Consider the following 11,826-nt stretch of genomic DNA (forward strand, 5'->3'; position numbering starts at 1 on the left):
TCACCTTTACACTAGAAATAAGCTATTGAAGTGCAGATCGTGAATTTTTATAAATTTAACTCGGAATACCTTAATTTTAACTTGGAATACCTTTGCAGTCTCTGTTTTAAACGAATATAATCGGTACAAGAGGTTATACCGTGCTCTGATTGGTTTAAGGGGCTAATGGTATGAACCTTTTGAGTTGATTGCTTTTGGAGACTGATTAAATTATTAGATTGCTTAATTACTCGGGGGTATATTTGAACTTGGTTGGAAACCCAGGGGAGATCTATTCACCTTTAGAAAACGTCAAGTGACGAAACGCGTCAAGGGGCAGATCTTTCTGACACGAACTGTTTAGCAGTGTGTCTGTTCTCAGTTGTTGGTCTGGCCGGCCGAAAAACTTTTTTAAACTTCTATGTGAACTGTTCATCCTAAATAAAAACTTTGTTTAATTATACTGCACTATGGAGGCTGTTCTCTCTCTTAAATCCCTTTTGAATCATCACCGAGACGGGAGATAAATATATAAGCAACTGGTGAGCGGAAGGAGCCGGGTTTTAACTGGACTCGGTGCAGCGCGACGGGCGAGGTTACCTGGGGTTATCCGCTACATTGCCGGGGAATCCTGCACATATCAGTGAGCTAAGGGACCGGAATTACAGCTATTGAGAGGAGCTTGCTGTCCATACACCATCTGGTGAGTAACCACCGCTTGGGGGGCTTCAGATCGGGTGAGGAAGAATTGTGGAACTCTCATCAGAACGCTCATATTGATTTTTATATAACTTATTTATTTTTTTCGTATATATATTTTTTGGTGCAGTTTGTGTTAGTTCACATCACGGACTGAAATTTCTGGAAGGACTTGTGTTTTTTCATTTTTCGTTTTTTCATTTTTTTCATTTTTTACATCTTTTTCATCCTTGTATCTGCAATACAATTTTGATTGTTACATTTGCTTCACTGTTTTCACTGCTATTTTGCACTTCTTCACATATTTATGAAATAATTTTATTGAATGGTTATTTAATTTTTTATAGTTCACTTCGATATACTTAGTTTCATGGTTTTTATAGTGTGATATCCTGTTACATTTATTCACTTATCTTATTGAGGAATGTAGCTTTCCTTTTGATTGTTTGCACATCAGCACTTTTTCAGTCCTTTATGGACACCTGTTTTTTGGTACTTTATATTCATATTGGTAGGTTTTTTTGAAGACTTATACACAGGGTTGTCACTCATGTTTTGATCCATATATATTCACATATTTTTATATTTATCTCAAACCTTTAGCGCTGTGACAACACTTTACACTTCTGGAAGTCGTTCAGTCTGGAGGCAAGAACATTGAACTAGCGGTTTTGAGGCGAGACCAGCCACTGAAGTGTAACGACCCATGAGGTTATATATTTGGACGCTCAACTGTGGAGTCTCCTAGTCTAATCCTAGTCAAGAGTAAGAACAAGCTTTTTCCAGCAATGTCAATAGTTGTCCATGGAATCTCTAAATTTTTGACATGTTAGATAAATGAGAAACAGGAGGTTTCCCTGCCTCACTGCTCAAGCACCATTTGAGCAGCAATGAGACATTTCCCATGCTGGGGACAGTTTAAAATTACCTGGGAATTCTGGGAAAAGGGTTCCCCCATGACATCACTGCCTATATTTGGTACTAATCCAGACATGGACAGTAATTTCATAAAACTGCCCAATTTGGCAAATCTGTTAGTGCTCACATTGGAGTTTGAGCACTGAGAAAGGAAGACTATATTCCTCCTTTCTCTCCCGTTCATTGAAGGACGCAGGGCAACAGATCGTAGATCATGAACGGTAGGGTATATCACCACCTGCAGGAGTAGGACGCTAGGCACATAACAAAAGATAAGACAGCCTTAGGGGCGGCCCCTGCTGGTGGCCCAACCCCCCACTTGCTGACAAGTCTTCAGTTTTTTGCCTAGCGTTAGTAAGGAAGTAAGGAGCAAAACATTTTTCTCTGAAGGCGGGCGCATCGGCGGATATCACCGTTCGTACGGCGGCTGCTACTCGAGGCCCCAGCTTTTGCGGCCTCCAGGCGGCCCCACCACCGCCATCTTGGATGAGGGCAAGTTGCCCTTTCTCTGCTGTCACTTCCGCCCGGGCTTCCTATCAGCCTCGGGCGGATGGGGAGTGTCTTCCTTTTCGGCCTGGGAACGCTGTAGAAGAAGGACACAGCGTGCAGCTCTCCTCCGCCTTGCGGAGTTAGACGGCTGGGCTGGGACAAGGACGCTGTCTCGGGTGCTCTCATGCATCTGGTCTTGGATTCAGCATTGGTCTCTCAGACTCAGACGGAGTGGGCAAAGATGTTGCATCAGGGTCTTGTGGAGGAGAATGTCTCTCCCGCTTTCGTGGATTTGGTGGACCAGTTGATGCAAGGCCTTCGGTATTTCTGCAACTCAGCCTTGGATGCGGCGCCCTTGGTGTCCAAGGTGTCGGTGTTGGCGGTGACGCTTCGGCGTTTACTTTGGCTCAAGTGCTGGTCGGCCGATCAGGCTTCCAAGAAGGCTCTACAGGAATTGCCCTTTACTGGGGACCGTCTGTTTGGTTCCACCTTGGATGAGATAATTAAAGATCTGACGGGGGGTAAGAGTACTTTCCCTCCCCAGGCCCGCAAGAAGGAGCAGCACCGGAAGCCTGGGCCTACTTTCCCCGCTCACAAGCGGCTTTTTCGACAATAAGTTTTTATTACGATTTTGCTCAACCTATGACACAAATACATCATAAATATGGCCATTCCAATATACAATATTCAAGACATTCAAACGGTTATATAGAGAGCTAGTTGTACATGAGACAAAATGCAGTTTAGGTAAACCGCGGAATAAACAGCAGGCACTATGCCTATATCATCTTGATATTCGGTCACATAGCTCTTCAGTAACAGGCCTTGAACCAACATGCAATGTTCAATGTGTCTTAGGTCTGAAGGGGATATGAGGGGTAAGAAGGAGAGGAATAGGAATTCCACAAGGGAGGTCAAGGGGGGTAGGGAGGGGTAAAACAGAAAAGAATACAAACAATCAGATATCTATAATAACTTGGCATTATATAATGAGGCAGTAAAAAGTAGGTTACTTTTCTATCAATCTAAGCAAACAGGTTACAGGGATAAGATTGGTTATCAATAGTGAGTACAGGCATACACTAGGAGGCTATAAGAAGGTATACGATTGGGGTACATAGTCTTACAGAGAAGTTTAAGCAAGATCCCAACACCGCTCAATTTGGCAAAACAGTTGTGGTACACCTACTATCTCGTATCCAACACTCCCACTTTCCAAAATAAACCTCAGTAAAGCTTGCGGTATACTGAGATGCCGCAGCTGAAGCGGATACCGACAATTATGTCTGGATCCGCCCAGCTGCGTGACTGACAGCTGGGTCTACCTATCTAGAGGCAGAGCCATCTGTACCCGCCCCCTCCCCCGTCCGTTCCGCCAGTCAGCGCTGGTGGATCGGAGCAGGGGGAATCCAGCCCCTCCCCTGTCACTGCATAGAGCCATGACAGGATCGAGAGGTGAGCGAACGCTGGTATGTGTTCGCTCACCTCCCGATCTACTAAGCCGACCTGTGACAGTCTCATTGTCACAGGTCGGCTAGAACTATGAGGTGAGTTAAAAGCACTCACCTCATAGTTCTCCTTTAAGGTGTGCTTTAGCAAAGAGGTACTCAAAATGGGTGTTGGTATTAATAATGTCAATCACCATATTTAATGTAGGAATCGTCTGTTGTTTCCACAGTCGGGCTATGGCCAGTCTGGCTGCAATAAATGTATGTGTCACAAAGACACGAGAGGGAAGAGGCCAGTCAGTAAGCCCCACTCCCAACAAAGCCATTTGCGGGTTGGCCCTGCAAGGAATGAGAGTAACCGCTTGAACAAATTGAAAAACAGAGACCCAGTATTGTTGGAGCAAAGGGCACTGCCACCAAATATGAGGAAGTGTACCCCTCTGACCACTCTGTCTTCAACAGAAGGGAGAGGTAGATGGGAAGATCTTGGCTAGTTTATGCGGAGTATAGTACCATTTGTGGAGTATCTTTTGGACAGATTGCCAGTGCGACAGGCATCTTGAAGCCTTTAGGGGCCAAACTATAGTTTGATGCCACTGCGTAGCCGATATGGTAAATCCCAATTCCTTTTCCCACCATTCCATGGCAGGAAGTTTTGATTCCTCCACAGGGGTAACTAGCAATTTATAGAAAAATGAGATACCCTTCATTTGTAGAGTAGTTCTAGTGAAAAAGGAGATAGTTTGTCGGTGGAGATCAGTAGCTCTCATCCGAGCTGAGGTCAGGAAATGTCTCACTCTGAGGTATTTATAAAAGTCTCTGGTGGTATGTTATACTGCCGGCTTAAAGATTCAAACGAGTCTAGAGTAGCGCCAGAGAATAGTTGATTAAGTCGGGTAATACCCAAAGCACTCCAATAAGAGACACCCAGATCATCCAGCACATGGTCCAATGTAGAGATAGGGATATTTTGAAGGGCATAACCATTAGAGAGTGGGGAAGTAGGGTCCAAAGAGGTACATACTATGGTAACAGCCGTGATTGTGTCCAGGTATGATTTCTCCTGAGAACGATTAAGTAAGCTAGTACACAGTAATAAGTGCAAATCCATAGAGACTTCTGCTTGTTCCAGGAGTTTCCAGGGTTGATTAGAGGAAGGGGACCACCAATGGCGGACTTGATCAAGTATCGTGGCTTTGTAATATTTAGCAACATCAGGGGCCCCAAGACCTCCATGGGATTTAGGGGTGTACAAGTTAGTTTTAGGCATTCTAGGTTTCTTACTATCCCATATAAAGGAATCAATGATGCCTTGCTGTGCTTTAAGTACGATGGCAACAATGTAATATCAACAGTTCGAAATATGTAGAGGATATGGGGAAGCACAAACATTTTTATCAAGGTAATTTTACCTGCCCATGTTGTTGGAGGGTGGCAGAGGTTTTTACATAGCATTTTAACCTTTGTAGCAGTGGGGTATAGTTTAGAAGGAAGAGATTCGAACTAGGTGATGTAACCTTAATGCCTTAGTGCGTTAGAAGTGTCTAAGGTTGCATCAAGAATGGCATTATAGTCTCCGCAAATCACTAAGTGCCCCTGACGCACAGGAGTAATCGTCCGGAGAAGGGAGTTGAGAAACTTTTTATGACCAGTGTTCGGTGTGTATAGATTTACCAAGGTCATTAAATGATTATTTAGCGTCGCCACCAGAACAATGTAGCTACCCTCCTGATCTATGATTAATTTATGTTGCTGAAAAGCAATTGTACGCTTTACCGCAATCATTACACCCTTCCTCTTCTTCTCAGCATTTGCAAAGAAGTAGTGGGAGAAATCTCTGTGTTTACAAGTTGGAGGTTTATCTTTATGAAAAGGAGTCTCCTGGACACAGAGAACATCACAATGGAGGGAGGCAGCTTCCTTCCATAGCATATTGCGCTTGTGTGGACTATTAAGTCCTTAAGCATTCATTGAGCTAATCTTCAAAGACATGAGAGACTCAGTAGATGATGCCTGGAGGAGTTGCTATTAGTGTATATATATATAAAAAAGAAACATTACTGTAAGGAGGTATTTTGATGCCATAAATCTTATACCTGTCAGTGAGTTGCATTACATCAGATAGAGTGTATAGCCTATCAACAAGTGCCCAGAACCTAGTTCTGGTTAATAGAAACAACCAAGTTATACAAGAAAAATAAAACATTATAACATAAAAGAAGAACAAACTAAAGCAATAATAGAACCTGTAGAACATCAATTGTGTGTGCATAGCACACAGAAGTTCTGGGGAACGAGGGTTCCAAACAATCAGCAGGAACGATATCTTGATTATGTACGGATTACACCTGTAGTTGGGAAGGTGCAACATTAGGTATCCAACTGGTTGCAAAGGAAAAGTCAGCGAGTCGACCAGTCTTTCGGAACACGCTGTGGCTGCTTGTGTGTGTTTGGTACCAGGGGGGTGGGAACATTTATGCTCCAGGAATGTAGAGCCTTGACCACCTCTTCTGGAGTCAGGAGGGGGATCTTTTTATTTTGATAGGAGACTATCCTCCGCATATTCCCTCCTCATCAGGGTGGTGGCAGGTGAGATGTCAGCAAAGAGTAATATGGTGGAATAAGGATCAGGAAGTGATTGCATTTGCTTGGCCATTAACATCACCTTTTCTTTCACATGAAAGAAGTGGATTCTGGCGATGATGTCTCTTGGAGTCGAAGCTGGCAGATGTTTAAATTTAAATAATCTGTGAGCCCTGTCGATGATTAGATCAGGCTGCGATTGTTGCGGGAGCAGTGTAGCTAGCAGGGCCTGTAGAAACGAAGGGAGGGCAACAGCATCAACTGATTCAGGAATCCCCCTGAACTTGATGTTGTTACGTCTAGATCTGTCTTCCAGATCCACCACTTTGTCTTGAAGTTGAATCAGGCGCTGTTGCTGGGCAGAATATGCCTCTACAAGGTCATTAAAAGCAGATGCATAATTACTCAAGTATGATTCAACTCGATCCGCGCGGTCTCCTAACTCAGACACCTGAGACATTAAGGAGTTTATTGATGACTTAAGGTCCTGCTGCAGCTGTGTGCATAATGATAGGAGCCTCATCTTAATAGAGGCCTCAGAGGCTGTATTAGAGGATGCAGGGAGCTCATCCAGGGAAGGCACAGTTTCAGTGGGGCCCTGTGAAACAGGGGAGAAAGTAGTAGACTGTTTCTTACTGACAAGGCATTTGGATTGTGGGGAGTGCAGCGGCGATGAGGCCGGCCGTTTGGAGAGCTCCTTCCCCTGGACAGGTGTGCCTGAAGTGCTCTGCTCCATGTCTGAGTCAGAGCCGGCAGCTGAGCGGGTGTCTAAGGCTGTTTTCCACCGTGAAGCAGCGGTGCCATTTTGTCTGCTGGTTGAGGGCGACATGGGATAGAAGTCTGTCAGTCTTCTGGGGCCTTTCTGTTTACTTTTGCCCCTGGACATAATGCCGATCAACGTCCACACCCGGCCGGGTGTGAAGAGGGATCGATCCGATACCTATATCGGCTGTGAGTAGCTTGGATTCAGGATACCGAAGTGCTGCTCCGGTTAATGCGACCATGTCTGTCCATTGCCTAGCAACCCCTCATCACAAGCGGCTTTTTCGCCGCCCTCCGACAAGGGTGGGATATGTAACAAGTCCTCCTCTTCCCAATCTTCCAAGCGTCCGTGGCAGCCTAAGTCTGCCAAGCCCGACGGCAAGCCCCAGTCCGCATGAAGGTCATGCCCCGCCTCTGGTTCTCCGACTCTTGGGTCCAGGAGCTGGTTTCTTCGGGCTACAAGATCGAATTTCTGTCCCGTCCGGGGAACCTGTTCTTCCCGTCCAACACGCGACTCTCTCCTCTGCAGTTGGCGGATCTCCGTCGCACTGTGGCGCACCTTTTGTCCCAGGGGGTGATCGTGCCGGTTCCGCCTTCGGATAGGTTCACAGGGTTTTATTCAAACCTATTTACCGTGCCCAAGAAAGCGGAGGTTCGGCCCATCCTGCACCTCAAACGCTTGAACACCTTTGTGCAGGTCCGTCGGTTCCGGATGGAGTCGATCCGGTCCGTGGTGGCCTGGCTTCGTCAGGGGGATTTGCTGGCCTCCATCGACATCAAGGATGCCTACCTTCATGTGCCTGTTTACTGGTCTCATCAGCGGTATCTTCATTTCTCGGTGGGGGAGGAGCATTTTCAATTTGTGGCGCTGCCTCTCGGGCTGGCGTCGGCCCCGCGGGTGTTCACCAAGGTGCTTGCCCCGATTCTGGCGCTGTTGCGTTGTCGGGGGTTTCGATCGTGGGTTACCTGGACGATCTGCTTCTGCGGGTGGAGTCGCACTCCTCGATGGTGATGGCTCTGGAGGTCACAGTGCGGTCCTTGGAGGAGTTCGGTTGGCTCCTGAACCTCCGGAAGTCTTGCTTGGTGCCTTCCCCACGCCTGGAGTATCTGGGCCTGGTTCTGGACACTGTCGCGGCCCAGGTTTTTTTCCCTCGGGACAAGCTCCTGAAACTCTGTTCCAAAGTCCGGCTACTGCGGACTCGCCGGTGGTCGCCCATTCGCTCTTGCATGCAGGTCCTTGGTCTCATGGTGGCCTCTTTGCACAACACCACACCAGGACTCTGCAGAGGAACATCCTGGTACAGTGGGACAAGTCCCCCCTGTCCTTGGACAGGGGGATTCGGGTGTCTCGGGAGTCGAGGGCCTCCCTGCGGGGGTGGCTTCACTCTCCAGCCTTTGGGGCTGGGGTGGAGTCCTGGGCTCCTTGACCGCACAGGGTTGTTGGTCATCGGAGGAGTCTCTTCTGTCAATAAATGTGTTGGAACTTCGGGCGATTCGCCTTTCCCTCCTTCATTGGTCGACCCGGCTTCAGGATCTGGCGTTTCGGGTCCAGTCGGACAACGCCACCGCTGTGGCGTACATCAACCACCAGGGCGGCACAAAAAGCGTGGCCGCAGGTCGGGAGATGTTCAGGATTCTCTCCTGGGCGGAGAATCGGGTTCTGGCCCTCTCGGTGGTCTACATACCGGGGGTGGACAATTGGCAGGCCGACTACCTCAGTCGGCAGTCAGTGGACCCGGCAGAGTGGTCACTGCACCCGGAAGTTTTTCAACAGCTCTGTCTTCACTGGGGGACACCGGAGATGGATCTTCTGGCGTCTCGGTTTAACCGGAAGGTGGACAGATTCATGGCCCGGGCTCTGGATGCCCTGGTGGCTCCTTGGGATCATTACTGTCTGATTTATGCATTCCCTACTGTGTATCTGTTGCCTCGGCTTCTTCGCCGGATAGCAACCAAGGGTGTCACCGTCGTCCTCGTGGCCCCGGACTGGCCTCGGAGGGCATAGTACGCAGATGTGGTTCAGCTGGTGGTGGACGCATCGTGGCGGCTGCCTCTGCGTCCCGATCTTCTGTCCCAGGGACCTGTGTTCCATCCTTCTTTACATTCGTTGGCTTTGACGGCGTGGCTGTTGAGAGCCAGGTCCTGAAGGACCAGGGGTTGTCCGATGCGGTAATTTCCACGATGCTTAGGGCGTGCAAAGCGGTTTCTCGTAAGATTTACCATCGCACATGGAGGGCCTATTTTGCCTTGTGTGGGGCTGGGGCCCTGTCCCCACGCTTGTTATCCATCAGCAGACTTCTTGCATTCTTGCAGCACGGGGTGGCTCAAGGGCTGGCCTTGAGCACTGTGAAGGGCCAAATATCTACATTGGCCTTGCTTTTCCAGCGCCCTTTGGCGTCTAATGCTCTGGTTTGCACCCTTGTTCAGGGGGTGACGCACATTGCTCCCCCTGTCCGCTCGCCTTTGGCACCGTGGGATTTGAATCTGGTGCTTTCGGTGTTGCAGGAATCTCCGTTTGAACCTCTTTGGGAGATTCCACTTCTGTCCTTGTCCCAAAAGGTGGCCTTTTTGGTAGCCATCACTTCTGTGCAGCGGGTGTCGGAGTTGGCTGCCTTGTCTTGCAAGTCTCCGTTGCTGGTGTTGCATAGGGACAAGGTGGTTCTCCGCCCTAGGCCGGCTTTCCTGCCTAAGGTTGTGTCAGCATTCCATCTGAATGAGGACATTGTCTTACCTTCCCTGTCTCTGAAGCCGGTTCATAGGAAGGAACGTGCGCTCCACTGTTTGAATGTGGTGCGCACTCTCAGTGTTTATTTGGAAGCTACCGCTTCTTTCCGCGAGACCGACTCCTTGTTCGTGCTCACGGAGGGCCCTCGTAAGGGCCGGGCTGCTTCGGCGGCTACCATCTCTTGGTAGATTCGCAAGGTTGTTATTCAGGCGTACGCCGTTAAGGGGCATGAGCCTCCTTTCCCTGTCACTGCCCATTCTACTAGGGCTGTTGGGGCTTCCTGGGCCTTCCGCCATGGGGCCTCAGTTTCTCAGGTTTGTAAGGCCGCTACATGGTCTTTTGTTCACACCTTTGTTAAGTTTTACAAGGTGGATGTTTTGGCATCGGCGGATGCTGGTTTGGGGCGCAAAGTGTTGCAGGCGGCTCTTTGAGGGGTCTTTTGGGTGTTTGGTTGTTGTTGCCCATCCCTCCGTGTGTACTGCTTGGTGAATTCCCTACCATTCAGGATCTACGATCTGTTGCCCTGTGTCCTTCAATGAACGGGAGAGAAAATAGGATTTTTGTACTCACCGTAAAATCCTTTTCTCTCCGTTCATTGAAGGACACAGGTCCCACCCTTTTTTGTGGGGTGTGCACTCCTAACGGCTTGTTACTTACTGGAGACTTGTCAGCAAGTGGGGGGTTGGGCCACCAGCAGGGGCCACCCCTAGGCTGTCTTGTCTTTTGTTATGTGCGTAGCATCCTACTCCTGCAGGTGGCGATATACCTTACCATTCAGGATCTACGATCTGTTGCCCTGTGTCCTTCAATCAAAGGAGAGAAAAGGATTTTACGGTGAGTACAAAAATCCTATTTTCTCTCACCTGTTGTTAATGTATCAGACACTGTGGGACATCTTGGCACTGGAACCTGGAAAGGTAAATATTATTTAAAAAGTATTATTTTGTGTGGTGTGTTTTTGTTCCTAAATTTCAATTACCACTTACTACACTTCAGTGGACTGGTTAGGAGAGAGGTCTGAGTGACCCCAAAAACCAGGTCATCACCTATTTGCCATACAATGAGAATGGGTAGTTCTCATAAATGAGAAAATCCACAGCCCAAAATACACATTTGCCCACTTCAAACCACTGAATAGATTAAATATTAGGCAAGGTGAAAAATGGATGACTGTTTGGAGAATATCAAAACAAATCTATATTTACTGAGTGCAAAATAGGATGAATATTACATTAAAAACACTTTCCCAATGAATAACAGATGATGGGCAAATCTTGTTTGATAAAGTTATGCCATGAGCAGATCTTGGTTGATGCAATTTTTGATGAACAAATGTTGTTTGAAAAGGAGCAAAAAAACACTGTGATAAATACAGTAATACCTTGGTTTACAAGTAACTTGGTTTGAGAGCGTTTTGCAAGACAAGCAAACATTTCTGAAAAAGTTTGCCTTGATATACAAGCAATGTCTTGCAATAAGAGCAAAATTCTGTAGAAAAGCGCCACCCGAATAAGGCTGTAGCAGTGCGAGCGATGAGTCTGTTTAACGACAATGCAATGTCACATTGGATAGATTCCTTGTTAAGGTTTCACGAAATGAAAAAGATTCCATTGAGCCGAGAGATCGCAGTGATTCCGTTAGTGTTAGTGAAAGTCGTCCTGCACAATAATCCTCCTCTCTCTTGTCCCTCTCACACCGGCCACAAAGGTATCTGTAATTGGTTTATTTTTCTTTATATTTTGTACAGTATTATATTACAGTATAGTATTGTAATCATTTTATATGAATATTTTTGGGCTGTGGAACGAATCATCTGAATTTCCATTATTTCCTATGAGGAAATTTGCTTTGATATACAAGCGCTTTGGATTACATGCATGCTGCCGGAACGAATTATGCTCGTAAACCAAGGTATTACTGTAGAGTGAATGTGAAAAATAGACTGCAGAATGGGTGAATCTTGAGCAAAAGTTGTGTAAATCTCAGGCTAAAATAATGACAACTATATCCTTATAACATAATCTGTTTAATTTTTCTTGACCCTGAATTCTTTCAGAATGTATAGTAAATTGCCACCTTCTGGGACTAACAACTTGAGAGATGGATGGAACACAAAATCAAGTAAATGTGGCAACTTCATAAAGAAAAACTATGATGTGTTGGACTGCACTGATATAGGTAATCTGAACTATCATGTTTGTGTCAAAGGTACATAGGACAGAA

At 46.9% G+C, this 11,826-nt stretch overlaps 1 pseudogene; it reads left to right on the plus strand.

Moving 5' to 3' along the window:
• Positions 1-1,388, plus strand: part of LOC108796477 — a 6,147-nt pseudogene extending 4,759 nt beyond the window's left edge.
• The last annotated feature ends 10,438 nt before the right edge of the window (positions 1,389-11,826 follow it).

This window comes from Nanorana parkeri, unplaced genomic scaffold (assembly GCF_000935625.1).
Source record: "Nanorana parkeri isolate BGI_ZX_2015 unplaced genomic scaffold, ASM93562v1 scaffold1122, whole genome shotgun sequence".
Classification (NCBI taxonomy): Eukaryota; Metazoa; Chordata; class Amphibia; order Anura; family Dicroglossidae; genus Nanorana; species Nanorana parkeri.